At 40.3% G+C, this 25,799-nt stretch overlaps 1 protein-coding gene across 6 annotated transcripts in view; it reads left to right on the top strand.

Moving 5' to 3' along the window:
• The window catches only part of FOXP1 (forkhead box P1), a 581,933-nt gene that overhangs the window by 245,181 nt on the left and 310,953 nt on the right, over window positions 1-25,799 (top strand). For 5 of the 6 annotated variants that reach the window (XM_041764652.1, XM_041764646.1, XM_041764645.1 and 2 more), the window contains exon 5: window positions 14,590-14,650. The gene's annotated coding sequence lies outside the window, so the exon portion shown is untranslated. Of the gene's footprint in view, window positions 1-8,484; window positions 8,608-14,589; window positions 14,651-25,799 lie in introns of those variants that run through there. The other variant, XM_041764643.1, reaches the window with a different exon arrangement.

Raw genomic sequence — 25,799 nt, 5'->3', positions numbered from 1 at the left:
TTTCTTAGGGATAAAACTGAGGAAGAAACAAGATGTCAGAGCCCTGAAGTGAATGACTGCATACCAGAGAGCTAGCTTGTTTAGATTCTAGCTTCATATGGAACGGCCTGGCACAACTTATGGGACGTTTGTGACTCCTTCCAATCTCTGTCACATCTCTTTGCTGGTCACAGGACCTCGCTCCAAAATATCCTTTTGGCACGATGGACATGTCCAGTGGCTACCTTCTCTAGCTATTGCTTTTCCATGTTTGTGGAGAGTTGGGGGCTCTCATTCCTGCTCTGCCTGCACCACCTGTATGGCCTTAGTCACACACAGAGTCTGCCCCCCCCAGGAGGACAGAGTTTGACTAGACCCCCTCCTAGGTCCCTTTCAGCTCTGAAGTGTGTTCATTCTTCCCTCTCACCTGAGATTTTCCCCATCTAAGCCTTATTCTTTCCACTTAGAGGTCTGGGTCCCACAGTTGGCACAGGAGAAAACTGATTTTTGGTCACAAAGACATCTCACTGAATGTCCATTTGCGGGGGGGGGGACCTCCTTGTCTTTTGTCATTGGTAAAATTGGTTAAGGAATTCTGGTAAAATGAATCTCATTTCCATTCTGACTGGGATTTGTGTTTGTTTGTTTGTTTTTTTTATCCTCCTCCTCCTCCACCACCTCATTGTCACTGATAGCTCTCCATAGTATGACTGGGTAGTGATTCTGTGGCTTTTCTTCCAGCCCACTGAAGAAGCTCAGGAATGATTGTATGGTGTGGAAAGTGCCTCACCAATTAAATAAAAGCCTGGTTCATATAAAGAGACTTGTTTCTATATGGAAAATATGAGCCCTTTTTTTTTTTCTTTTTTTTTTACATGGACCAGGTGTGGATTAGTTCACTGAACCTTTCACCCAGCCATATTCCCGCTTGTAATTCTTCTGAGGCATAGTTCAGCCAAGTCAAAGAAACATGTTATTAAAGGTGAGCTGAAAGGCATTTAAAAAATAAACAAACTGTTTAAGACCCTAAATCAGTAACAGAATCTATACACACAGACTTGAAAAGTACAAGAAAATGTGTTTCAATACCTTTCGCTTCCAGGCCAGATTCTCCTCCTGCCTTCTTTGAACATGTCCCCCAAATCCTTTTTGGTCATTGGTGGGTTCAGCAGGTGACTCTGAGCGTGGACCGGAGCTCTTTCGTAGCTAATGACTTACCCTCTACTGAGGTAGGGTGAAACTGCAGTCTTACTGCTATGATTCTCCACCCTGTATGGAGGGGAAAAACAAGTACTTCGATTTTATTTTAGCACTGTGTCCTTAAGAAGTTTAAAATCGAATACACATTCTCTCTCCCTTTTTTTTTCTACCTTTTAGCGTAGCAGATCACCAGATCGTATTAACAGCTTGTAGAGATAGCAGAAATGAGGCGTAGGAAGTTTGAGATTTACATAAGTTGTATTATCCCTGCTTGTGATAACAGTGGCTATCATTTGGGTGGCACTCGCTGTGTGCCAGCCACTTGTGTAAGCACTTTTCCCATTAGTGCATTTCTTCCTCAAAAGCATGTTATGCACGATAGTTAAGCCCGTTTTGTGGATGAGGACAACGAGGGACAGAAAATGCCGGTAACTTGCCTGAGATCACAAGGCCAGGAAGCAGCAGAGCTGAGTTTTGAACTTGGGCACTTGAGTCTGTGCTCCTAAGGACAGAATATCCCGGGCTGAACTGGGCTGTACGGTACAATATCAGAGAGTACTTAATATTAATTGAGGCAGCCCAGGGAAGCATTACGAAACAAAGATATTCATGGTTGGCCTTGGCACCCCCCTCCTCTCCCTACCCCCACCTCCCCAGACATTTCCCCGAACTCAAAAATTTTTTTTTGTTTTCCTTTGGTGGTTTTTACGGTCTGGCCCCTTCCCAGCGGAGGACTAGGAATCAGGCATTGGCATCCTGTTGTCCCGCTTCTCCCTTGATTATCTTAAATTTTCATTGTGATTGTGGAGTTCTGGAAAGCCTTTCTCCCAATTATATTGTATTTTATTTATTTTTATTTTTTGAATATTTTATTAAATATTTTATTTATTTGGGGTGGGGAAAGAGGGAATAGAGGGGGAAGCTGACCCCTGCTGAGTGAGGAGCCTGATGCAGGGCTGGATCCCAGGGACCCCGGGATCATGACCTGAGCCAAAGGCAGATGCCCACTGAGCCCCCCAGGTGCCCTTCTTCTCCCAGTTTTAAAGTAATTCCAGAAGATAGGAGCAGAAGAGAAGAGGCATTTTTAGGGGTGAGTCTTTTTGGCTCACTGTTTATGAGGTGCACAGCTCCTTCCAAGGGGGACAGGAAGGACTGTTTCTGCATGGTGGGCACAGCGCACCTCTCAGAAACTTAAAAACTTAGCTGAAAAGAATTGCCCCCACCCCCACCCCTGCTGCTTTACATGACAGAAAAGGGAGCGAGTTCAGGCAACAGCTTCATCTAGTGCACTTCTGAGTAGCTTTGCTTCGCTGAAGACCATATGCTGAGCTTGTCAAAGTCATCTGCCCGTTTCAGCCATTCTTGTTTTAGGAGCGTTAACTTGCTGTATTGGGGAAGCAGCATGATATGTGAACAGCCATGCCAGGCTTCTACCAAATGTCCCTGGTCCTCTATCAAGTTCTGAGGCCATTCAGTGGAGCTTTATTGTTACAAGGATTAAAGACACCCTCGCCGCCCAGCATCATTATTAGTATTCTTAACATAGCATCCTGTGAGTGTCAGAAACCTTTCTAGCTAAGGAGCCAGGGAGGGCGGGTCCCACCTGGTTCTAAATTACATTCGTGCTCATGAGTGGGCTTCTGGTGGGACCCCGGGGGAGGTGGTGAGGTGCAGAAAAGCCGAGAGATGGGTCAGAGTTGAGTGGAAAGGGGAACTGGGATCTGCCAATATCAGAGGATTCAGGAAGAGAGGCATGGGAAAGGAAATGGGACAAAAAGGTGCCAGGAAAAGTTGCCTCATTGTTTGGCATTTTTCTGGTGGCCAGAAGTTAAGTTTCTACTTTACAGTCCCTTGCAAGCCCTATGGGCACATAGCAGCCAAGTTTTTCAGTTTAAGGACCAATAAAGTGGGGATATGGGTAATAGTGGGAGACCATTATTTTCAGGGAAGGATTTTTGGGAGATTTGCCCACCTGACTATGTGAGTGGGTTCATTCTTGAGTGTCTTTCTCCATGGGTCAGCATGCTCACTATAAAATTTAACTGTGGAGCCACTAGGGGTCTTTTCTATGTGTACCCAGGTGTAAGCTGTGTTGCATATAACAATAGGAATAGGGGAGCTAGAATGAGGTACAGGAATGTTTTTATTCAGCTTACATGCTGATTCGTGTTACTCATTCCCTACGTATTTATTGAACAACTACCATATGTAGCTACCATTCTGCCCTGGCATACAGTGTGCAAGACAGATGAAGTGCTTGCCTTCATGGAGTTTGTATTCTGACAATGTGTCCCAAACTGAAGTGCACACAGTCAAGATGAACATGACTGGTTTTATCTGATGCCTGAACTTTCTCAGAAAAACCAAACAAAATCAGTTTAGCTGCAGATTGGAGCCGCCAGGAGCCAGATGTGGCCATGGGAAGAATCTCTTTGAGAGTTTGTCATCTGGCTCCAGCTGTGTTAACCTAGGTCTGGTAGGCAGCCATGGGTTGTGTCTGCCAACTGGTGGCCAGACACTAGTGCAGGCTTAAACAATTAGCGGAATCCCTTGCTTGGTGGCTAGCTCCGCCGTGTGTGTCCTAAGATTACCACTGCTGTCCAGACCAGGATCCTCTGTGGTCTTGGACAGAAACACCCAGAAGGGAATCGAAAATCAGCTCCTTGAGAAACTAGGCACGGCTTTCTTATCCTGGAACATGGAAAGGGATGCAGGGGAGGTACAAAACCAATGTCAGCAAGGAAGCAGAAGTAAACCAGACGTGGCCCCCCACATGCACGTCTTGATTCCAACTGAGAGTGCTTGCCTGATACAGACCACCTGCCTCTAACATGCCCCTGCAGAAAAGCAGAGAGTTGGCCTACAGGAATCTCTCCTTCCCAGTTATTATTTTTTGATTGTTGTCCCTTTGTAAGACCCATTTATGATGACCCATGTTGATTTTACTCAAAGATTTCCATTAAAAATCTTAATTCTCACCTTTGAAAGCAATGAAATACCCACAGATTTGCCATAACATACATAAATAAATAAAATGCTTCAACCTACCTACATGTGGAAGGTTTTATCTATGCTTATGTCTATATCTATATTTATAAACTAAAGTTTCTAGTTTAAGGTACTACTAGGCAGGCTCTGCTCTTCTCTGGGAAAATGATGATTTTGATCATCTATTGTCCAGCAAGTTCCTGACACCGCAGTAGTTGCTCAGTTAATGTTTGCAGAATGAGACAAATGAAGAAGAAGATTTCCAGTCAGCCTGCTGACTTTCAAGGATGATGATTAAAAATGAGTGAAGTTCTTTCAAATAATAAGTAAGGGAAACAATCCACAATTTAGAGCAAAAAGAACCAAAAAAAAAAGTAAAGGTTTAATTGGAATAATTTCAGAATTCATCTTTCAAAGATCCACATCTAGTGTCTGATTATAACAGAAAACACGAGGATAGAGATTAAAGCTTTCGAGGGGGCTTCTCTTGAGCCTTAGCATATTTATACACATAGGGACATCTTTATCACAGTGAGGTTCAAAAATATAGTTGAAGTGGGGGAAAATTTTAAGATACTAGTTTATGTGTAAAAACCAACTTTTGCATTGTCAGTGCATTGTGTAAATTTGCCATGCAGGAAACATAAGTGAAGCCATTTGGTTTTGTGGCATTGGTGTGGGCTGGCTAAGGGGGTGGGGGATAAAGTTGAGGCATTGATATAGTATGAGGAGAGCCAGATGGTTGTATTACACATCTTTTGTGTTCTTGTTTGCTTCTTAAAGCAGTTGCAGAATTTTGCCCTTGGCGATATTTTCTTCATGCTTGTATGTTCTGCTATGAATTTACTTTTTTGCAAGAGTACTTTGAAAGAAAAGCCTTGCTCTAAAAAAAAAAAAAAATTTTTTTTAACTTACGTTATAAACTTGTGAAGTCAACAGTGTGTTCATAAAAATATTTTTTACATGGTGAGTATGTTAGTAAACAGTGGGAGGAGCTGCTTTTCTTTTTTCTTTAGCACACTGACTTCAATGACATGTCAATTCAGAGAAAGATATTTGCAAAATTATAAATGTGGAATTGGTGATGGATGGATGGATGGAGATAGAATAGATACGTTGTTTTCCAGTAGTAATGAGGCTTATCTGATTAGAAATTTTAACTTTTTCTATCACTTGTAGCAGCTTCTCAGATTGCGGTTTACCTGTTGTTTTTTTTTTTTTTTTTTTTTTTTTATCAGCAAGTCTGACTTGGTGGTATTTAAGTGAAGTGAGAATGCTTCGAGACAGGTCGGTGGCTTTAGCCTGGGTGTTCGGTTGGCATTCATTGCAACTGTTTGTCACACCACCCTTGAAATTTATATTTATTTCCTACTGAAAGCAAATTATATTTTGCGATCACCAGTGGCAGGGGATAGTGAAGATGTTCCAAGTGCCTGTAAGAGGTGAATTTTTATCACTGAATGCTTTTACTAAGGAATTGCTTTGGAGCTCCCCCCCCCACTCCCCCCCAACCCCCGTGTGATCGAATGGTTCAGAATAATTTAATGCCCTTTTCCCAGTTCCAGTTTATCTCTTTTTTCTCTTCGCTCAAATGAGAGAAGAGCACAAACATAAGATCCTCGGGCGCTGGTTTATTCTCCGCAGTGCACAGATTTCCAGTTTTAGTTGGAACCTGCAGTCCCTGATGAGAAAACAGGAAACTTAGAGTCCTAACCTTATTGAAATCTCGGCCCGCCTTAGTCACAAGTCTGAGGCAACTCCTTCCAATAATGAAGCCATTGTACGCATCATATCTGATCAGTTCTTGAAATGTTTTAGTAAGTCTATCTTACAACATTATAAGAAGATAATCAGCAGCCTTAGAAGGTCCCCATCTGGACTGTAGAGTTCTTTTACTGAAAGATGTTTTGCCTTTTTGAGATAGCTCTCGCGTTTCATCATCTGTTCCGCTGAGATGAAGTGCATATGAAAAGTCAGTGACTCTGAATCCATCTGTTGTTATTATTTTCCACTGATAATTGGCTTGAACAATGAAATGTCTGTGTCTGCAGCCTTTGAAACTGTACACCCTGTTTATTTTCTGGAGGTCTCGCTGCAACTCCCCCCGCCGCCATGTTCCTCCTCCCTTCCCTCGCAAGCGTACAGCCAGTGGCGCTTGTGTGAGGATGACATCTTTGACTCTGTGCATCAGTGTGGTGTCACTCAGCATCTAAAGCTTGCATACGCATTTTTGTCACAAGCCCTGTGTCTGCGCCGCTCGCTTCAGTCTCCAGCACTCTTGCCACAAGAAGCTGAGCTGGGCCGCAATGCATGGATCCCTTACCTGGCTTGTCGTCTTTATTTCACTTTCCTCATTAAAATATTAATTTCGAGCACAGTATCTAATACCTATGGAATTAGATACTACCTATAATTGTATAATATATTCAGTTGCATCCAGGTTTGCACGATACAGAGCATTAATATTGGATTCCACTAACAGCACTTCCATTAGCTTGCTCAACCAGTATGAGATATAGATGAGCTAGGAAGCATAACTACCCGCCAGAACTGCCAAAACAGTCATTAGAAGCTCCATTGGGATGGACAAAGGCTTTTTCACAGTGATATACTGATTAAATTTTGTTCTATGGTTTATTTGCATCAAGGTTAGATCACTATCGTCTGTGGAAGGAGGTTATCTAACACCTTATTTGGAAGGTCATTTCAAGACAAAATAGCGAACAGAATAGACATCTTCAGTTTCTTTGGGAACAACCCCTCTTAGGGAACCTGTGTTTTTATTCTTGGAGGGGGGCAGTGAGTTGGGGAGTCTTTAATTTTTTTTCTCTTCTCTCCCAAGTTATGGCATAATTTCATATGTCTGAGATGGGGTTTTTCTGCTTGTTTGTAATTTTTAAAAACTTTTCAGTAATATTCATTTGCTTTTGCTGTAGAATGATATAGCCAGAGAGCAGTGTTGTGTTAATAAAATAGAACTTGCTTTCGAAATAGAAAGCTGCCTTATTTCCCTTGGCTGGCTTAATTGCAATACATTCTCTGAGGCTGTGAAGGATCTGTGACCTACCGTTTTTGGTCCAAGTAATAATGTAGACACATCCTATAGAATAGCGGTGCTGGATTTGCCCCCATAGTACTATGTGGCATTAGGAGGAAGTAGATGAACATAATCTTATTTATGTTTCAATCGAAATCATTTAATACTGCAAAAGTTATTAAAAAATAATTAAGTTACTAAGACCAACATGTAGCTGGAACATACAGCAAGAGGTTAGAGGTGAGTGCGTTGACTCCTTAGGCTGAGGAAAGGCAGTAGTGAATTCCTAGTGCCTTCGTGTTTTTCCTTTTGCTTAAATTCCTCGGTTCTAAGGACAAATTATGTTGAGGTATGGCATATTTTCTGCCGAAATGGAGAAAATTGTTGACTGTAATTATGTTATTTAATTGAAATTATAAGTGGTTGAGGCCACTCAGTTAAAAGCATCCTTTCTAATATATGGGTAATGTTTTTAAATGAGTGGTCATGGATTGATGACATTTGAAAGGCAGGCGTTTGGGATGTATTTTTGGAAGACTCAAATTAGGTTCCTTAAATCCTTAGTGAACCGAGGAGTGTAAAGTGGCATTGGTTTTTTTTGTTTATCTTCTTTAATTGAATATGTGTCATTATTTTATACGTGTAACTGTATATACACGTGTATGTGCATGCACATATATGCGTATGTATGCGTGTGTACATTTTAGATCTGTAAATTTTGTGCATATATAAGCTAGTCCTTTCACAGGTACGGGTCACAGGGACTGGTTTGTGGTGTGGCAAAGCCCAAAAACAAAAGGTAGATCTCTGACCTTACATTGTAGCCGAAAAATGTGATTGTTTCTAACTCTCACTGCATGTTAGAGACTCAAATGCAAGCTAAGATAAAAGTCCAGTGATGTGTCTTATGGCAACTTCTTTTTGGAGTAGCTGGAGATAAAACAATAGCACTATATTCTCTCCCCATTACCCGCCCCCCCCCCAGGAGTGAGTTCTTAATTACTAATGAATGCAATTCATTTTAATTGTTATTATAGCAACATAACATTTAACTGTCTCCTGCTTAGTCCTTGTGCCCTGGAACAGGCGGTGTCTCCTGTCAGAGAGAGGACAGGTAGAAGGCACAGCAGGCGTCTGATTGAGCCAGTTATTCATTTGCTGAGTGTTTGTGTTTATGCAAAGGGGCCTCTTCCTGCATATTTAATCTAGAGTAAGGCAGTGGCTTTTGTTGTGTTTAGCCCACATACCTTCAGTCCTTCCTCACACTGCCGCCAGCCCGGGAGCCCCGAGAGCCCGCAGGCTTCCCAGCGCCTGGAGTTTCTCCCTTCCAAACTCTCAACTTTCTTCCGTTGTGTGAAAATTGCCTCTCCGGCCCCAAAGCTTCCCTTCCTCACCATGAACGGGTAAGTGTGTGCGAAGCCAAGGCTGAGACTTTGTTTCATTTTACAAATGTTGAGAGGCTACTTTCCTGCTCCTCTGGGCGCCTGCTGCCCGGGTCCTGGGTGCTGGGTGCCGGTGCCGGGCCCCGGGCCGCCGGCAGTTACTGGCTGCCTTGACGTCGACGGGTACAGGTGCCTCCTAGGCACCCAGGCGGAATTTTGGACTGGCAGAGAGAGCCTCTTGGAACCGGGGCCGGGGAGGAGGGGGGCAGGGGCGGTGGGTGGGGGGAGAAGGAGAGACAGAGGGAAAGAGAGGAACAGCTTTATTATTCTTTGTCCTAACAAATCCTGTTTTGTAACTATCCTGGAGATAATGCTGCCATTGTTTGCTAAAAGCCTTCAAACAGTGTCTAAGACCTAACTGTAAGAAAGCAGTGAAACTCTGCTGCTGTATTGTCTACACCCGGGCCAGGGTCCTCCCCGAAGGTCTGTGCCGGAATAGGAAGGGTTTTCTTTAGTGGAAATCGAATCGTCTCTTCATTGATATTAATAGCACACTAGAGAGGTTGGCCATGATGCTCCGAGAGGCGGTCGGGAGGGAAGGAAATCTGATCTTGCTGGGGGGGGGGGGGGGGGGGGATGACAGCCTCTTGGCCCCACGGTGGAGGAGACATCCATCCAGGCTCAGCCTGCATAATGGCATCCTGGCTTAACTGTTTGCTCTAGGAATTTTAATCTTGAGCTGTTTGTTTTACTATCTGGGGTCTTGCTATTTTTTGTTCCCGTACTGTCTTTAGAAAGCACCATATTCAGGTTCTAATCCGGTCTTTTTAAAAAGTGGATTTAAAAAAAAAAAAAAGACTCAGAGAAATTGATGTACTGTGCACTTAGATCATTCTGGGCGATGCTGGTAGAATTATGCTTTCTTTTGGAGTGTTATAATTTCAAAAATGAATTGCCACGACGGAGAGGGGACGAGCCACCCAAGGAAGATATGTCCTGTGTGAAGATATTTCAGGGACTAGGAATTGTGTCCAGGGTCTAAAAGAAGGAGTTTGCATTACCAGTTAACTGTTGCCTCTGCTTGAGTAACTCTTTTCAACAGAAGAGTGTGCTGTTCCCCCGCAGGTTGGAAACTGTGAGAATTTAAATAAAATTTCATCAACCTTATTAAAATATGTAGGGAGTTGGGTCTTCTTGGGTACAAATCAGTCTAGAGACTTAGAAGCATTTATTAACAGTGAGGCTGCTGTAGGTTTTTAATAATAAAATTACAAATACCCTATCTAATTGTAAGTATATGACTTTTATACTCGGTTTTTAAGGGGAAAAATACTTTTTTTTTTATGAGGAAAAGTAACTCCGTCAGAGCACCTTCTGTGATTAGCGCTATTGTATTCTTAAATTTTGATTGATAGAGATAATAGTTTTCACTTAAAAATACAGACAGGTACTTTAACTTTCCATGACAATAGCTATTTGCATTTCTTTTATCTTTTTGTTTAACATTTGTGGGGGTTGGGATGGATTTGATTATTAACTCTTATTGCACACTAAAGGTAAATCTAAAACAAAGGCTTTGTTAGAGCTTCAAAGAGAAAACAGCAAATATTGTTTTTAGGTTTCAACATTTAAAGGCTGTTAAAGGATACCTATAAAATATTTTCACATGACCATGACCAAGGTTTTACTTTTCTGTCAGGTAATAGAGAGTAGTTTCTCCAAATGAGATGGACCAATGTGGAGCTGCTGCTGTGGGGGCCGCCAGCCTGAAGCAATTTCCCCGGGCATGCCTCGCCTGGGGTCGCCTGCACCATGGGGCTTACCTTCTAGTATTTTAGGTTTTTCTTTGCAGGACGGACCCCAAGCTTAGGTTCCATGATTTGGTGAGAGTTCCAGAGGGTAAGGAGAAAGGAAGTAAAATGTTCCTCACCTCCAGTGGAAGGGACACCGGGGAATGATGGTGGATTTCCTTGGTAGACAGAAGTACGACAGATATAGTGATTGCAAACCAGCAAGCCTGGGTGGCGTCCCAGAGGCCTGAACTGTACAACTGTGCCTTTTCCTTCTTTTTTTTCCCTCTTTTGCCCTCTTTTGCGCTCCCGTTTTCTTTCCCTCTTATTTCTTTTCTCCTTTCCTTCCTGCCTTCTTTGCTTTTCTTTCTGGAAGCCTGACTCAATATTGAAGTTATTAGAGCAGAGAAAAAACTCTTCGCAGTTGATTTCTGAGTGGATTTTCTTGTCTCGAGTGCAGAAAATGAAGTGACCCTTGTACTATCATTTTTCAGCTAGGCAAATTTGTGTTGATATGCTCCTGTTTTCCTAGGAAATCTTTGAAAAGCAAGACCTGAAAATCCACGAGTTAGGAGTCTCTAGTTAAAGAGGCAGCAGTCGCTTGGAAATTGGCCCATTTCAACCTTCTTTTTTCTTAGATGAAGGATAGATAGGTTCTTTGGAATATTTGGGGTATGAGACGTTTGAACTATGTTCCTGGGCTTTAAGAGAAGAGATTCTCTGGCCAGGGACAAATTACCAAATCGCCACCTTCCTCGTGGGCCAGGAACTGGCCATGTCATCTTTACATCTCCAGTGACACTGGTGCATGGTAGGTCCTCAGGTGTCATTTGGTGGACTGGAGGTGTTAAGATGAAAAACATTGGTCATTCTTCACAGTCCCTTTCGCATAATCATATAAAATGAAACATAATGCAGAAATCCTGATGCAGATCATTTTCTTTAGCTGCCATGGAGAAAGGGGAGGACATACTCTTAGTGGGAAAAGTAGAGTATGTATTGTTCATTTTCAACCTTGTGAAATGAAGTGCAGCCTCCATGTTTACCTGGACTTTGGTTCTGTCTAGGCCATACTGGTTAGCATTATGTATTTTTTGCTACATGGATGAAATGAGGGGCAAAATACACCCCTACAGAATGTGACATTGAAGTGCTGTGGTGACCAAGAGGTCCACCTTGAGGAAATTCTTAAGGGGTGGGGGTTGGGAAAGTAGAGGAAGAGGTGAGTCCCTTAAGTTTTCTAAGGGACTAGAAAGGGTTGCTGCTGAAGATTACTGTCTGGCTCAGCTTTATGGTCAACATAGAGATTCAGGTGAACAATGCTCTTGCAAACAATAGTGAGGTAGCCACACCAGAGACAGTTCTAGTGTTCACAGGGTCTTAACTACACAGAGAATGACATGAAGGAAAATAAGTCATTTCTACTTACTGTATCCCTAGGCTCACTTTTAAAACCTAAAACCAATAGGAAACTTCAGAAAGAGGGGAAAAGACAATGGAATTCAGATGGTAACAGCAATTTAAAAGATGATGAGTGGGCTGGAGGGGAATATTTTTCTTTTTATATTAAAAAGAAACTTAAAAGCTTTACATAACCGTTTAATTTTAGTTTTGATGCTCCTGCGGTGAGTAAGCATTTAGGTAACTAGTTGATATACTTGATAAGTAAAAGTGATTGTTAAAAAAAAAATAGTGAACCATTTTGTAAATGGAAGCTTTACATTTTGGGAAAAAAAATGAAATGCGGGTTGTTCTGTTAGTTGTTGATTTCTGATTCTTCTAGGCTCGTCATGATGCAGACTCAGGCCCCAGTACTACTCCCTAATTTTCTTGTCTGTTATATTGACACATTTCATTTAATTTAGCATGATGGCAAACAGCTGTTGAACTATTAATCTTTTCTCTGCAAAGCTAGAAAAATATCTTTTAGATTACTTGGCTAATGTATACTAAAAACTAAAATCAACAGAAATAAATTAATGAGTGGTCAAATGTGCCTATGCATTAAAATTTATGGAACTTCACAATGGAGGGAAAAATTATTTGTATCCCATTGCCAGTTCTTTTTTCTTTCTTTTTTTTTTCATAAGTAAAAATTAAATGTAGCCAATTCTGTATTGCTTTAGTAATTATAAGTTGGAGGGTCAGTTGTATAATCTTGGTTCCCTAGGGGAAAATTATACTTGTAAAATCTGTGAGGGTAAATCAGCTTGTATTTCTGCTCTGTTCACTTAGACACTGTACTATGTAGACAGGTGCATAGAGAAATAGGCCTAGTTCTTCCCTGAAATCCTTCTGCAGGTTGGAATACAGGGCTGGGGATAACTTTTTTCATAGTAGGCATTTTCAGTCGGTTATTTTTTTTTAATTAAATTTTCATAAGGTCCACTTGTTTGTTGGGCCTATATGATAGCCATCTCATCTGCATTGCAGAGTCTAATACTATAGATCTGCCTGCCAAACATGCAAAAACAAACGCAACTCAACAGATGACTGTGAATGTTAGTTCAGAGCACCCACATTGGAGGATATCTCAAGTAAAAAGGAGGGAGAATGGCAATTCTGGCCTTGAAATCAGTAGGATCTTCTATAGTTCACTTCCTTTCCATTTAAGATTCTCTAAGTGGTGAGATGGAAATATTGAGTATAGATTATTGCTGTCCCTCTATCTAATGAGCTCTTCTTACTTGGGAGGAGTTGGGCTGCTTTGCAGATCTCCCCACTACCCTGAGGACCCCACCAACATCACTGCTCCCTGTTGTCTTAGCACCATGTGCCCTGTGACAGAGTTCTCACCAATAGAGAAACCAATCCTGGGGACACACATCAGCAGTGTATCTCAAAATTTTCATTTTCAATTTGAATTGTTTTGTGTAAAAACAAAAAGGTTTGGGGCAGGTTGCAAAATAGTAATTTTAAGTCCCAGAGCTAGGGTTTTCCCCCACCCAAATGGTGAACATTTATGGTGAAAACCTCCAATTTCCTCTTACAGTAAACACGAAAATTATGATTTCACTCAGAGCATGCATTTTTTTCCAATCTTTATGGCAAGAATCTGCATATACTTACTTGTGGAAATGTCATAAATTGGCCTCAGATCAATTCCTCAAAGATAGTACTCACCAAAGTGCCACTTTCAAATTTTAGCCCTTGTGAAATAAGATTTAACTCTTCTCAATAATGTTTGCCTTTCCACATTCAGGGCTGACAGCAGAGGGATAAGCAGGGATATATTCTGTATAAAATTAAAACTACTTCATTACATATTGTTCTGAAGAGTGAGCAAAAGGATATTAACATTTTAGTAAAACGATGATACGATCTTAGCATCTTACAAAAAATCACATGAGCATTTGGTCAGCTGATGTGGATTGAATCCTGTACCCTGTCGGTAACTTGATCTAAATTAATAAACAAATGTTTTTCTTTTCACTGGTGCCATATGTTGATCCCAGTTACAGGGGCAGAAAGAGGCAGCTTGTAATGTTTCTTAGAGGGTTACACACTGTTTTGCATAAGAGAGTATGCAGATGCAGGAGTAGATGTGGGTTGAAACATGTTCCAGGCTTTCTTTGTGTTTTAGGGAGCTTGGTTTCAATTGTTTATTTCATCTGACACAAACCATTTTTATGTAACTTAGTATATCTGGTAGATATATGCTAAGTGGAAAACATAGTGTGAACAGCTTTCACCAACTGGTTAACCCTTTCCCCTCCCCAAACTTGAAGATCCTGGTGCTTTTGTATTCTTTGGAAAGGTCCAGGGTGGCATAAAGCATCTTGTCTGTAAGAATTCACTCTCTTCCTAAGGGGGGAAAAACAAGTCTGTGCTTTAATGAAATCGGAGATGTGGATGTTAACTAAACAGAGACACGTTCAAGGAGCAGCCTGGTTTCCAAAAACAAAGGCCGATGAGTCACGTATTATTGCACAAGAAAATAAATTGATAGATGACACGATGAGAAAAAGTTCACATGCAAAATTCAAAATGTTTCGCCTTTACTTTTTCCACCCACGTTGTTTTTGTTGTCTTGAGGAGCTCACTGGCCTGTGCACCAGATCTGTGGTCCTGGGACTTGTTTTTATTAACTCTGAAAGTCGTTTGCCATGAATTGTAACGGAGTGCTTTTGTTGTTCTTGCATCTATTCCAGGCAAATAGGTGGTTGCTACTCTCTCTTGACATTCAGACTTTGATGTTGTCTTTTGTTTTCAGGGTAAGAAGTGACCTTTTGAGGTGACTATACCTGAAGATTGCTTTCCAGAAGCCAAAAAAGGTAAATGCACATCTGATTAGTGGAATTCTATCTTGGCCTGTATCTACCTCCTTCCAGATATATCTTAATTCAACTCTTTTCTGATCTACGTGGCTACCAAATATGTGTGTGTGTGTATTTGTGTGTAAGTCTGTATGCCAAGTACAGTAAGTTTTGGGGAGATTGTTAACGAAAAGACTGCCCTTAAGAAATGGTCCACAGAGTGATGCATTTTCTCCAAACATTAACAAACTTTGCTTCTTTGTTGAAGCTGAACTTTATTTTTTTACATTTAAAAAACATTTTTTTTTTTGGTTGACTTGGTGGGCTTAAAGTTGGAAAGGAATAGTCACATCACAAAAGTGGTGATTCATAAAAATTGCTGCAAACATGAGTAGCGCATGTCAGTGTTCTGTGCTGAAATGGTGTCATCCGATTGATGTTCATCTGGCGGCTTTATAATCACCTTCTTTCAGAAATTAATAGTCAAGCACCATAGCAACACGGCACATTGATGTAACTGCTGAGCGGCATGGAGCATATCCCTGTGATGTCAGCACTAGGCTGCCTTGTTCTCTTGACCTTGCTTGAAAATCAAATGAGTATTTGATTTTGAAATTAGAAGTTTTCAGAGAGACTAATGTAGCTTGATGAATTAAAGCTAAATTAAATTTTCTCAAACTCACTTTTGGGAGGGGGAACCAAAAAGCACTTTGCTTAAAACCGTTATGGATGCTACATATTTTCTTGATTCCGAAGGTATCTCTCCAGTGAGGGCAGTGGTCATCTTATACAAGTTAATCTTGCAGGTCTCTTTAGTGGCTGGTGTTTCTCAAGTAGCATCTTCAGTTTATTTTTGAATTTTGGCCAGTAATAGCTTCATTTGCTTTAGTAGATTCGCATCTCTATTAGAACAGGTTCCTTGCTGACCTGGTGGCACAAAGTCTTCACTCAGATATGACTAAATCAGGATTATGCATTTGTAAAGTAGAGACTTCCTACTCTTTAGTTGAACGTGTTCTGGGTTTTTGTGGACTTTTACAGTGTGAAGATTCTTAGATCGCTTTTTTTTTTTTTTAAATCTTACTGAGCGTTTTTGGGACCCTAGAACGCCTCTTAAAGGAATGGATTTGTTTTTATAGTTGCATTCTGGCGCATTTCTGATTGGAAGCAAAAAATCCACAATGCTCCATTTCATCGTCTTTGTTGTTTAAATTAAGCCTTTGTGAGAAGCACCTGATTGTCCTCCATGAGGACAGCCTCATTCATACGCTGCAGCACAGGTAGGGTTGTTCCAAACTAGTATTTTGGGGTTATCAAGTCAAAGCAATTTCCTTTGTGGAGACCCAGTTATCAGATCTTAAAAGTGAAGGCTTAGTTAACTCCAGGTATCTGCATACTTTCTCTGTAAAGAGCCCTGTAGTAAATATTTTCTGTTTTGTGGGTCATTCTGTCTTTGTCACAGTGACTCAGCTCGGCTTTAAGTTGTGTCTCCTGGTCTCCGTGAGCCCTGCGAGATCTCAAAGGTGTTCCTCATGCAAAGCTGTGCCAGGTGTTTAACTCATCTCGTGCCATTAGCTTGCAGAGATTTCTAGCAGAGCTGAAAATTGTGATTAAACAAAGTGGAAAACATGGTTGAAGAGATGAAATATTCACCTCTAGAGTTGTGTTACCCGACAACTTCAAATAAGGGTGTCTTGAGCAGTTGTCATTGTTTTCTTTGGAGTCACCTGTAAGCACGAATTATTTTTCTTCTGGCTTGATGTCTTTATAATGCCTACGCTAACACCCATGACCTGTAAATGGGCACATTTGAATTTGTGCAATGTGATTTGTTTCCAATTCTGTGATACTGTTCAAAATTTAAAATATCATGAGATAGGGGCAAGTTTGGGAAGAAAAGAAAAAAGGTTCCAGGATTTTTCATTAGTGTTGACTAAGAGAGTAGTCCATGGGGAGAGAAGAAATTCTTTCTTTATAATTAATGTCAAGGACATGGTGTGTTATATTATACGTTATACTGCAAATGAGTAACTCCTTGTCAAATTTCAGGAACAGTGAAAAATTTTGTCCTTCTGATGGCTCCTGTCATGACACAAAGGAAGCTGAGTAACAAATTCGTGTAATTTTTCTTTTAAACTTGACTGCCAGGAAGCTCCGAGTAAGAGATTTTTGCTCCATCTCTGTATCATTTTTTTCTACTCCAACTTTTGGTGATTGAGATCTTATTAAATAAACTTCATTTTTCCTACCCCCAATTAACATTGGATTATTTATTTTTTTATTCTATAAGATCAATTCCATCTTATTTGACCCTATTTCAAATTTCATTTTTTCTTTAGAAATTAATGTATAGAGACTTCAATAATACATCACGATAATTTTTTACCTTTGAACAGCTCAAAGATCCTTCAGAAATGAATCCTTATTTATTTTGATCTCATATAGAAGGGAAAAACGATTTATTAAACATGTAAAAAAAAAAAAGAAAGATCTGTAAAATGGCTGGAAGGGCTACTGTTTCTTTCCAGGGAATGAATCTTAAACAGAGAAGAGTGGGATGCCCAGGTGGCTTCATCGGTTAAGAATCCTACTCTTAATTTTGACTCAGGTCATGATCTCAGGGTTGTGGGATCTAGCCCTGCATTGGGCTCATGCTGAGCAAGGAGTCGCTTAGGATTCTGTTTCTCCCTCCCCCTCAAAAGCAAACCAAAAAACCAGAAAAACCAGAGAAGATTGTGTATCCAGTGATCATGAAGAAACCAGCGCCATCTCCACACCATCAAAAAGAGGTAGATTTCAGATGCCAGGAACTTCTCAGTAAATGTCATGCCCACATTTGAAATCTGGGAATCATTAACAGTCAGCATAGATGCAAATAAATATGTCTACATTGGCACTATGGGAAAAACTAGTTATGCACATAAAAGTGGCCAGGCAAATTCAGAAAAACAGATGAAGCCATTTTTCAAATTTAGATTCAAAGGTCTGAAGAGTCATAAATAACAGTCATCTTACTTGGTAGCGATATAACAATTTTCTTCCAAGTGGATCTGAACACTTTGCAAAATGGGTTTGGTTGCCAGCATTCTTGAGAGATAGGCAGCAATGATTATAATCCCTACTTTACAAACTGGGAAGGTGGTCCCAGAGATGATTGGTAACTTACCCACGATCATGTAGAATGTCAAGACTAGACCTAAAAAGGCATCTTGTTCAGGTCTCACTTATATTGATGTCCTTTTATCATGGCTGCCTTAGTTTGGTGACTTAATAAAGGTTTATATGTCATTTTCTCTCTGCTTTCTCCCAACATTGGCATTTCACCTAAATGCATTTTTGCTTGAGATTCAAATCCAATTTGTGAAATTCATCTTATATCAGTTCTGAGTGGTATTATTGGGAGTGGATGATGATCATCAAGCCCATTTAGAGTACAATTAAGTGGTTTTTAAAAAATATTTTAGGCATTTTTAAGCTTCACATCTTATGTGCTAATTTCTTTTTTGTTGTTTTAATTTCTTTTTTATGGTCAAATTATTTATGAAAAAGTTAAGAAACAATCTAAAAGGAAGTATAATCATTACCATTTTCCCCTATGCCCAATTTGAGCTTTTTTTGTTGTTGTTGGATCAAGGAGTATAAAGCATCCTTATAGACTCTACTTCTTGTGTCTTGCATACTGCAGATTATATCTTGGTTACAAATAAAGGTAAAATGGCTATTCGGCTCTTTAAAATATATCTATTGACTCTTTTGAAAGTTTATATTTATTTGATTTAAATATTTAATGACAGTAACATTCAAAGTTAAATCCATTTCAAAATGACCGCTTTATAGCATTCCACTTTTGAATTGTGTGATTATTAATTCACCAAGTTGTTGTATAGACATAACAGTGTCATCATTGAGCCACCAGATGACCACACTAGCTGAATCACTAGTATATTCAGTGAAGCATTTGAATCCTTCCTGTCTACCCCCCACCCTTATCCTCACTCACCCATGTCTGGGTTTAATAGGGTAAAGACTAGGCTGATACAGCATAGAGACCCCAACATACAATGGCTTACGTAGAAGAGAAGTTTACTTCTCTCTTATATAACAGTCTGACCAGTCTAGCTTAATTGGGCAGGTTCTTTCTCTCTTTTGCTCTCCTACCTTGGGACTTTGTCATTATTTACATGGTTGAAACATAGTGGGGAAGTCCAAGGCAAGCAGTTTTCTTTGATACAAAGGAGTTAGAAATTGCACACATCGCATCTATTGACCTTTAATTGGTAAGATAATGGTTGCCTGGTAGCAGGAAGCTGCAGTGGCTGCTGGGAAAAGTATCTACCAGGTTGTCCAGGAGCATGGGAGAATTAGAGAACAGGTTTAAGGGGACAGTGAGAACACAATAACTTGATTGTTGAATTGCCCCAGTCCAATGATTTCATGCATTCATTCATTCATACAGAAGTACATACCATATGCATATATAAATTCCTACTGCAGATATTTACTGATGATTGTGTGCTAGTGGCTAAGATCATAGTGCTACGTAAGAAGAACATGGTCTCTGTCTTCATAGAGTTTATTTTATAGCGGGGAATACCCAGATTATGAACAATGATGATGACCAATGTTAGGAAGGACAAATATTGTTTGCTGGGAGAAAGTGGCCTATAACGAAGAGACCCAGGGTACCAGGGATTTAATGTATTTTAGCTAAATGGAAGCTATGTTAGTTTAACTTAATTTTCTTGTATCTTTCATTCCAGTGCTGTTTTGAACATTATCAGGCATGTTAATTTTGTTACTAGCTTTATTAAGATATAATTCATATCACAATATAGTTCACAGACTTAAAAGTGTACCGTTCGATGGCTTTAGGTATATTCCTAGAGTTTGCAACCATCATCACAGTCTCATTTCAGAACATTTCAGCACCCCAGAAAGAGATCCCTTAACCATTAACAGTCACTCCAGTCAACTCAGCACCTGACAAAGACTAATCTACTTTCTGTCTGCATAGGTTGACCTATTTGGGACATATCCTACTATGTGTGGTTTTTTGTGAGTGACATCCTTCACTTAGCATATCTTCAAGGTTCATCCCAAGCATTTAAATTTGAACCTGTCAAAAAATAAATAAATAAATTTGTAACTCTCTTACAACCTCAGAGTTGTTTAAGGTCTTCCTCCTAAACCCTACAAAATGGTGACCTGAAATATTCTTAAAGGGGATGGAGTTAGGGGAAAAATTACTGTTTTCATGTTGTTTATATTTTCATAGAGCTGACTTGGCCTCCCAACAGTTAAACTTCAAAATTTAAATGTTTGCATTTTAATTTAGCTGTTTTTAAACATTGTTAACCATAATGCTAAACTAAGTTACTCTGTAAACAAGAGCTGTTTCTCTTGAATGTTAGTTTCAAAGAAAAAAAATTTTAAATATTGATTTCCAGAGAAATATGCTCAATAGAGTTCGTTTTCAAGCAGAAGTCACTTGTTGAAATGTACATGAAGGCATATTTAGTAGTAAAGGCAATCTTTGCAGTGATTATCAACTAGCCATATTTTGCACTGTGAACAATGAAAAATACAAAACCGAATAACAAATGGTTTCTTCATCTTTTAAAAATGATGTTTTTGTTCTTCCATCTGCCAAGGGCACAAATATCCCAGTTGCTCACCTTGAGTATCTTAGGAAGAGATTCTCAGTTTAGGTGACAACGTAACAGCTTAGCAGAGAGATGTAGGAAGTATTGCCTTACTTTGGCAATTCAAAAACCTAGGGAAGAAATTTGAAGCTTAGCTGTACAAAAACAAAACCCTGTTTAAGGTAGCAGATCTGTGCTAACCTTGACTGTGTCACCCTTCTCGTATCTCATAACATGTAGAACCTTCAAGGAACAAATGTTCTATTGGTGGTGCAGTCCTTATTTTGAGGCCATTTGAAAAGTTGACCTTCTATCCAGGGTTGAGTGTGGATTTGAAGTTTATAGAACTTCTTGAAGAGACTACTGGTGAGTGGGAGTTTGCATTTGAAAAATGAAGATTAACCATTTAAATCTATACTTCTCTGTCCTTGGTCTGAACTATTGTACTCCTGTAGCCTTTGCATGGTGGGCTGGGAGGGAAGAAGAATGAAAAAACTTGAAGTATTTCTGCTCCGTCCCAATGTAGCTCTTTTTGAAGTGTGAAATCATGCAGATTTGCCCTTGAATTTATATATTAGTATGTATGTAGTATATAATTATAAGTAATTAGATGTTTTGTTAATTATCTGACAGTGCGATGAGTTATTTAAAATTACCTTTTAATTAAAAAAACAAGTCTTGCGTCATTGGATGGACGGTGATTTCACTCTGTGAATTGGCATGATACTTTAATTCTGCAGCCTAATTCTGCAGCCTCCAGGCCTCTTTTCTCTGAAAGTCTGTTTCCCTTTCCGAGGGTCCTGTTTCCCTTTCAGAGGTTCCTGAGCTGTCCCGGTCAGAGAAAGGGCCCCAAAATCTGGTCATCACAGATTACATACCTTACAGTTGATTTAGCACAGTGATTTTCAAAGTGGGCATAGGGACCCATTTGTGGTTAGGAAATCAATTTAGTGGATTGCCGTCCAAGAATTTTTCAGAAATGAAAGAAGCATACAAAAGAGTAGAATAAAATAGACTAAACCTACACTATCCACTGTGGAAACCACTAGCCACGTGTTTGCAGTGCGATTAGCCCAAACTTATATGTGCTCTAAATGTAAATTTGACAAAGTATTTAGAAGACTTTGTATGGAAAAAAGATGTGAGATGTTTGAGTTATTATTCCTTATTGATTACACATTGAAATCATATTTTTGTTATGTTAGGTTAAATAGTATAAATTATTAAACTGAATTTTAACTGCTTCCGTATGGTTACAATTACATGTGTGGCAGCTGTTATATTTCTAATGGTCCGCTTTGCTCAAGTTGATGAGGAATATATCAGTGAATGACACCACTATCAGGCCCTCTGCCCATGGTTCTAGGGGATGCGGACAGGCAGGGAAGTAAAATATGAATTCATGGTGATAGGTGCAGGGGAGAAAATACAGTTGGGTAAGGGAGATCAAATTGCCCGAGGAAGGGGTTCCAACTGTAAATAATCAGTGTAAGTCTGACTGTGCAGCATGGGAGCACCTGAGCCAAGATCTAGCCTGCTCTAAAGAGAGCAAGTTGGCTGGTGTGGCTGAAGTCAAGTCATGAAGGGGGAGAATAGTCGGAGGCAAGGTCAAGAAGTAGCAGGGCCGGGTGCCTGGCTGGCACAATCAGAAGAGCAAGCAGCTCCTAATCTTGGGGTCATGAGTTTGAGTCCCACATTGGGTTGTAGAGATTACTAAAAAAAAATATGTAAATAAACTTTGGCTAAAAACAAAACAAAACAAAAACAAAAACAACGGAGTTACAGGGTTAGACAGAGTAGGGCATGTAGACTCACCGGCTCTTAGTCTTTTAGTAAAATAGGGAACGATCAATGGACTTTGAGGTGGGTCAAGATCTGACTCCTGCTTTGACTGAATCACTCTGGAAGCCATTCTGAAATTTACCTGTGGGTGAACAAAGCAGGGTGATAGGGAGGGGAGCTTGTTAGGAGGCCACTGTAAATATCCCAATGAGCTAGGATGATGGTCAGGATCGGGATGGCAGGAGAGGTGGTGAGAAATAGTTAAATTTGCTTTTTATTTGAAGGTAGAACCACAGGATTTCCTGGGGGAATAGATGTGGAATTTGAAAGAGTTGCATCAGGGATGACTCCCAAGATTTTTGTCCAGAATGATAGGATAGTATCATCTGATGGATTGCTTGTTGGTGGAAAGTCAGAAGATGAAGGTTTTGGGTGATAGAATGCTGAAAGGTTGGAGCTGCCATTAACTGAAATAGGGGACTCTATAGGGAACAGCTCTGATGGTATTAAAGGAAAAAAAAATATTTAATCTCACTTGTTACAGATGGTCAGGCAGACTTTATTCAGGACCGTCACAATAGGTGTTGGGAACACTCCAGTGAGATTTTATACCGGAGAGCGAGATTGGGCTCAACTCTGAATACAGCACAGGCAAGGAGGAATTTATAGCCAGGGAGGAGAGTGGGCGTCAGTGAATGGAAGATTACCACGAGGAAACATTGTGGGTAAGCAGAAGCTCTGAGCTACACAGACCTAACAGGGCTCTTGCTGAAGACAGGCCAGGGTGATCAGATACTACCTGGGTGTTGATGGAGGGTAAAGAAACCAGGCAGATGTCAGTAGTGGTCAGATACTGAAGGTGGTAGAGGGCTTGTGATTACACAGACTTAGCAGGGGTCTTGCTAAAACTGGATTTTACAGGGAGGTGCCCAGATGGGTTCAGAAGCCCGACTCAAGTTGGGCCAAGCCCAGAGTCTTTGTCAGGGGTAGATGAGGAAAGCAGGGGAAGTCAGGAGTACGGCTATAGACATGTGGGCTTTGAGCTGTTGATTATTCACCAGATAGAGCTGTCAAATGGCCATTGGGGCATGTGGATCTGGAAATGTCCTAGCCAGGGCTATAAATTGAGAATTTATAAGCATGTAAGTAATATGTGAAGGCATGAACCTGGGTGAGCTCACCAAGGGTGTTAAGTAGAGGAAAATAGGGCTCCAAGATGTGAGTTCTGAAGCCAACCACCAACATTAAGAGATCTGATTACAGGTTGCAGAGAATAAAGAGGCAAAGCTGGCTGGAAATTTTGGGGATTTGAGTGAACCAGGAGCCCATTGATGGCATTTTAAAGGAAGAGAACATTGAATTGCCTAAGTGGCTTAGTTGATTAAGCACCAGACTGTTGGTTTCTGCTTGAGTCATTATCTCAGGGTCGTGAGATTGAGCCCTGTGTCTGACTCCACACTGAGTGTGGGGTCTGCTTGGGTTTCTTTCCTTCTCCCTCTTCCTTACACGTGCTCTCTCTCTGTCTCTCCCAAATAAATTAGTGAAAAAAAATTTTTTTTGAAAAAAAGGAGGAGAGCATTGTTACCTGCATTAGAAGTTGCTAAGAAGTCAGAAGAGGGGACATCTGGGTGCCTCAGTGGTGGGACGCCTGGGTGGCTCAGTGGTTGAGCCTTTGGCTCAGGGCGTGATCCTGGAGACCCGGAATCAAGTCCCACATCGGGCTCCCTGTGTGGAGCCTGCTTCTCCCTCTGCCTGTGTGTCTCTGCCTCTCTCTCTGTGTCTCTCATGAATAAATAAATTAAATCTTAAAAAAAAAAAGAAGTCAGAAGAGATGATGACAAAGAACTGAGGATTGTGTTTGTCAACACCGAAGTCATCCATAACCTTAACCAGTCAAAAATATTTGAATCTTCCATAATATATACTGGCTTTGTATGACTACCAGTGTGCTTATGGTAGGCATTTTGAATGCTTTTTCGAGGAATAGTGCCTGTTTGGCACTCTGATTTGTTAAGGTCATTATGTGTACCCCACCCCTTGCAGCCCCACATGGACAGGGGGCTAACTCTGGGATATTTGGTCACAGTACAGCCTGCAGAAAGTGATCAGAGAAAAATTAACTGGTACACAAAGGAATTCTGTGCATTTTGCCCCTTTCAATTCTTCCTTTACTCCAATGATTGAGATATACTAGGTTTTAAAAAAAGGCAGATATGGCACCTGGGTGGCTTAGTCAGTTAAGCGTCCAACTCTTGATCTCAGCTCGGGTCTTGATCTCAAGATTGTGAGCTCACACCCCACACCAGACTCAAAAAAAGAAAGGAAGAAAGAAAATGAAGAAATGGCAGAGGAAAAGGGGGATGTATTTACATTTCTAACATAAAATATGTTGTTTTAATCATCTGAAGTATTAACACATGCTTGGTGTGGTTAACATGGTCTCTAGATTAGTAAAGTACTAGTCTGTGCTTGAGCCACATGCCAGTCTGTCACCTTCACCTTATACTAATATAGGTAGTCTTTGATGAGCTTGTCTGCCTTTCAACTCAGCTCATAAGAGCATCAAAGATTCTGGCTTATTGAAAAATTCTGAAACAAAGTTAACATTCTCGAGATCTCTAGGCTGGTCCCAAATCTTCAAGCATTTAGAAAACTGTAGGTAAAATAATAACAAATGTGCTTTGTCTCTCTTTAGGTACTAAATCCCATTAAGTTGGCACAGGATGAGGTAGGAATATTCCCCCTTTGTGGAAGATAATAAATGTACTTCTCAGAGGAAGAAAATGTAGGAAGAACAATTTCACTGGTGACGACCTCTAACCAGTTCAACGTTTTATCAATATCCTGCCAGTATTTTTGTATATGTAGATTTGTTTATATGTGCTTGCCCTGCACACACTATTTTGTTTCCTATTTTTACCCTTACAGTATCACAAGTATTTTTCCAAGTCATTACATGTTATATCTAAATCTTATTTTAGGATACTTTGGTGACTTCTGTTGTTGTGTTGTCTATCACTGCGATGGTGGGGCTTCCGATTTTTTCCAGTTAGTCATGATGGCCAGGATGTCTGTGTTAGGCACCTCAAGGTAGCTCAACCTCTTAAAGTAGTTTTAAAAATGATGTTGAGATTTTAGATTATCATCTAGTTTCTCCCTCTACTTTTAGATAATACTAAAATGAAACTGAGCCACATATGATCACTCCTTGAGGTCAGCTGTATGCATTTTCTATGAGTTGGTGAGGTATAATTTGCATTAAATTTTATCTCAAAATTTCTAGACTTTAAGTTGCTAGGCTTTTTTTTTTTTTCTGATCTGAATTGTTTTTGTTATTTTCCCATGTCCCAACTTGATTTTCAGCCTGTGTACTAGGAACTTTGTGTTCTTGCAAGGATTAGCTATTCATTCCGTCTTTACTATCCCAAACATCACTCCTTCTCTTTCCCCAGAGCAAGCCATTGCTTTATGTTTGCATTTGCATCTCCAAAATTTGCTTTGGTTGGATTTCAGTCAGTTTACCCAGAAAAATTAAAATGTACTTACAGCTTTTAGAGTATAAAAATTTAAATTCTCTTCTCTCTTTCACCATACTGCAGCAGGACGTACTGTCATTAATGGTTTAGGCAAGAGATATTTGAGTTCACTGAGATTCGCTGTGTATTTAAAATTGAGCTGTATGGCACTCTACTTTGTGGCCATGACCCCCATCTAGTTCTAAAATCCCCTAGTTGGCCATTCAG

The sequence above is a fragment of the Vulpes lagopus genome, chromosome 7 (assembly GCF_018345385.1).
Source record: "Vulpes lagopus strain Blue_001 chromosome 7, ASM1834538v1, whole genome shotgun sequence".
Lineage (NCBI taxonomy): Eukaryota > Metazoa > Chordata > Mammalia > Carnivora > Canidae > Vulpes > Vulpes lagopus.
The sequence above is the reverse complement of the archived record's forward strand: the minus strand, read 5'-3'. Positions and strand labels throughout refer to the sequence as shown.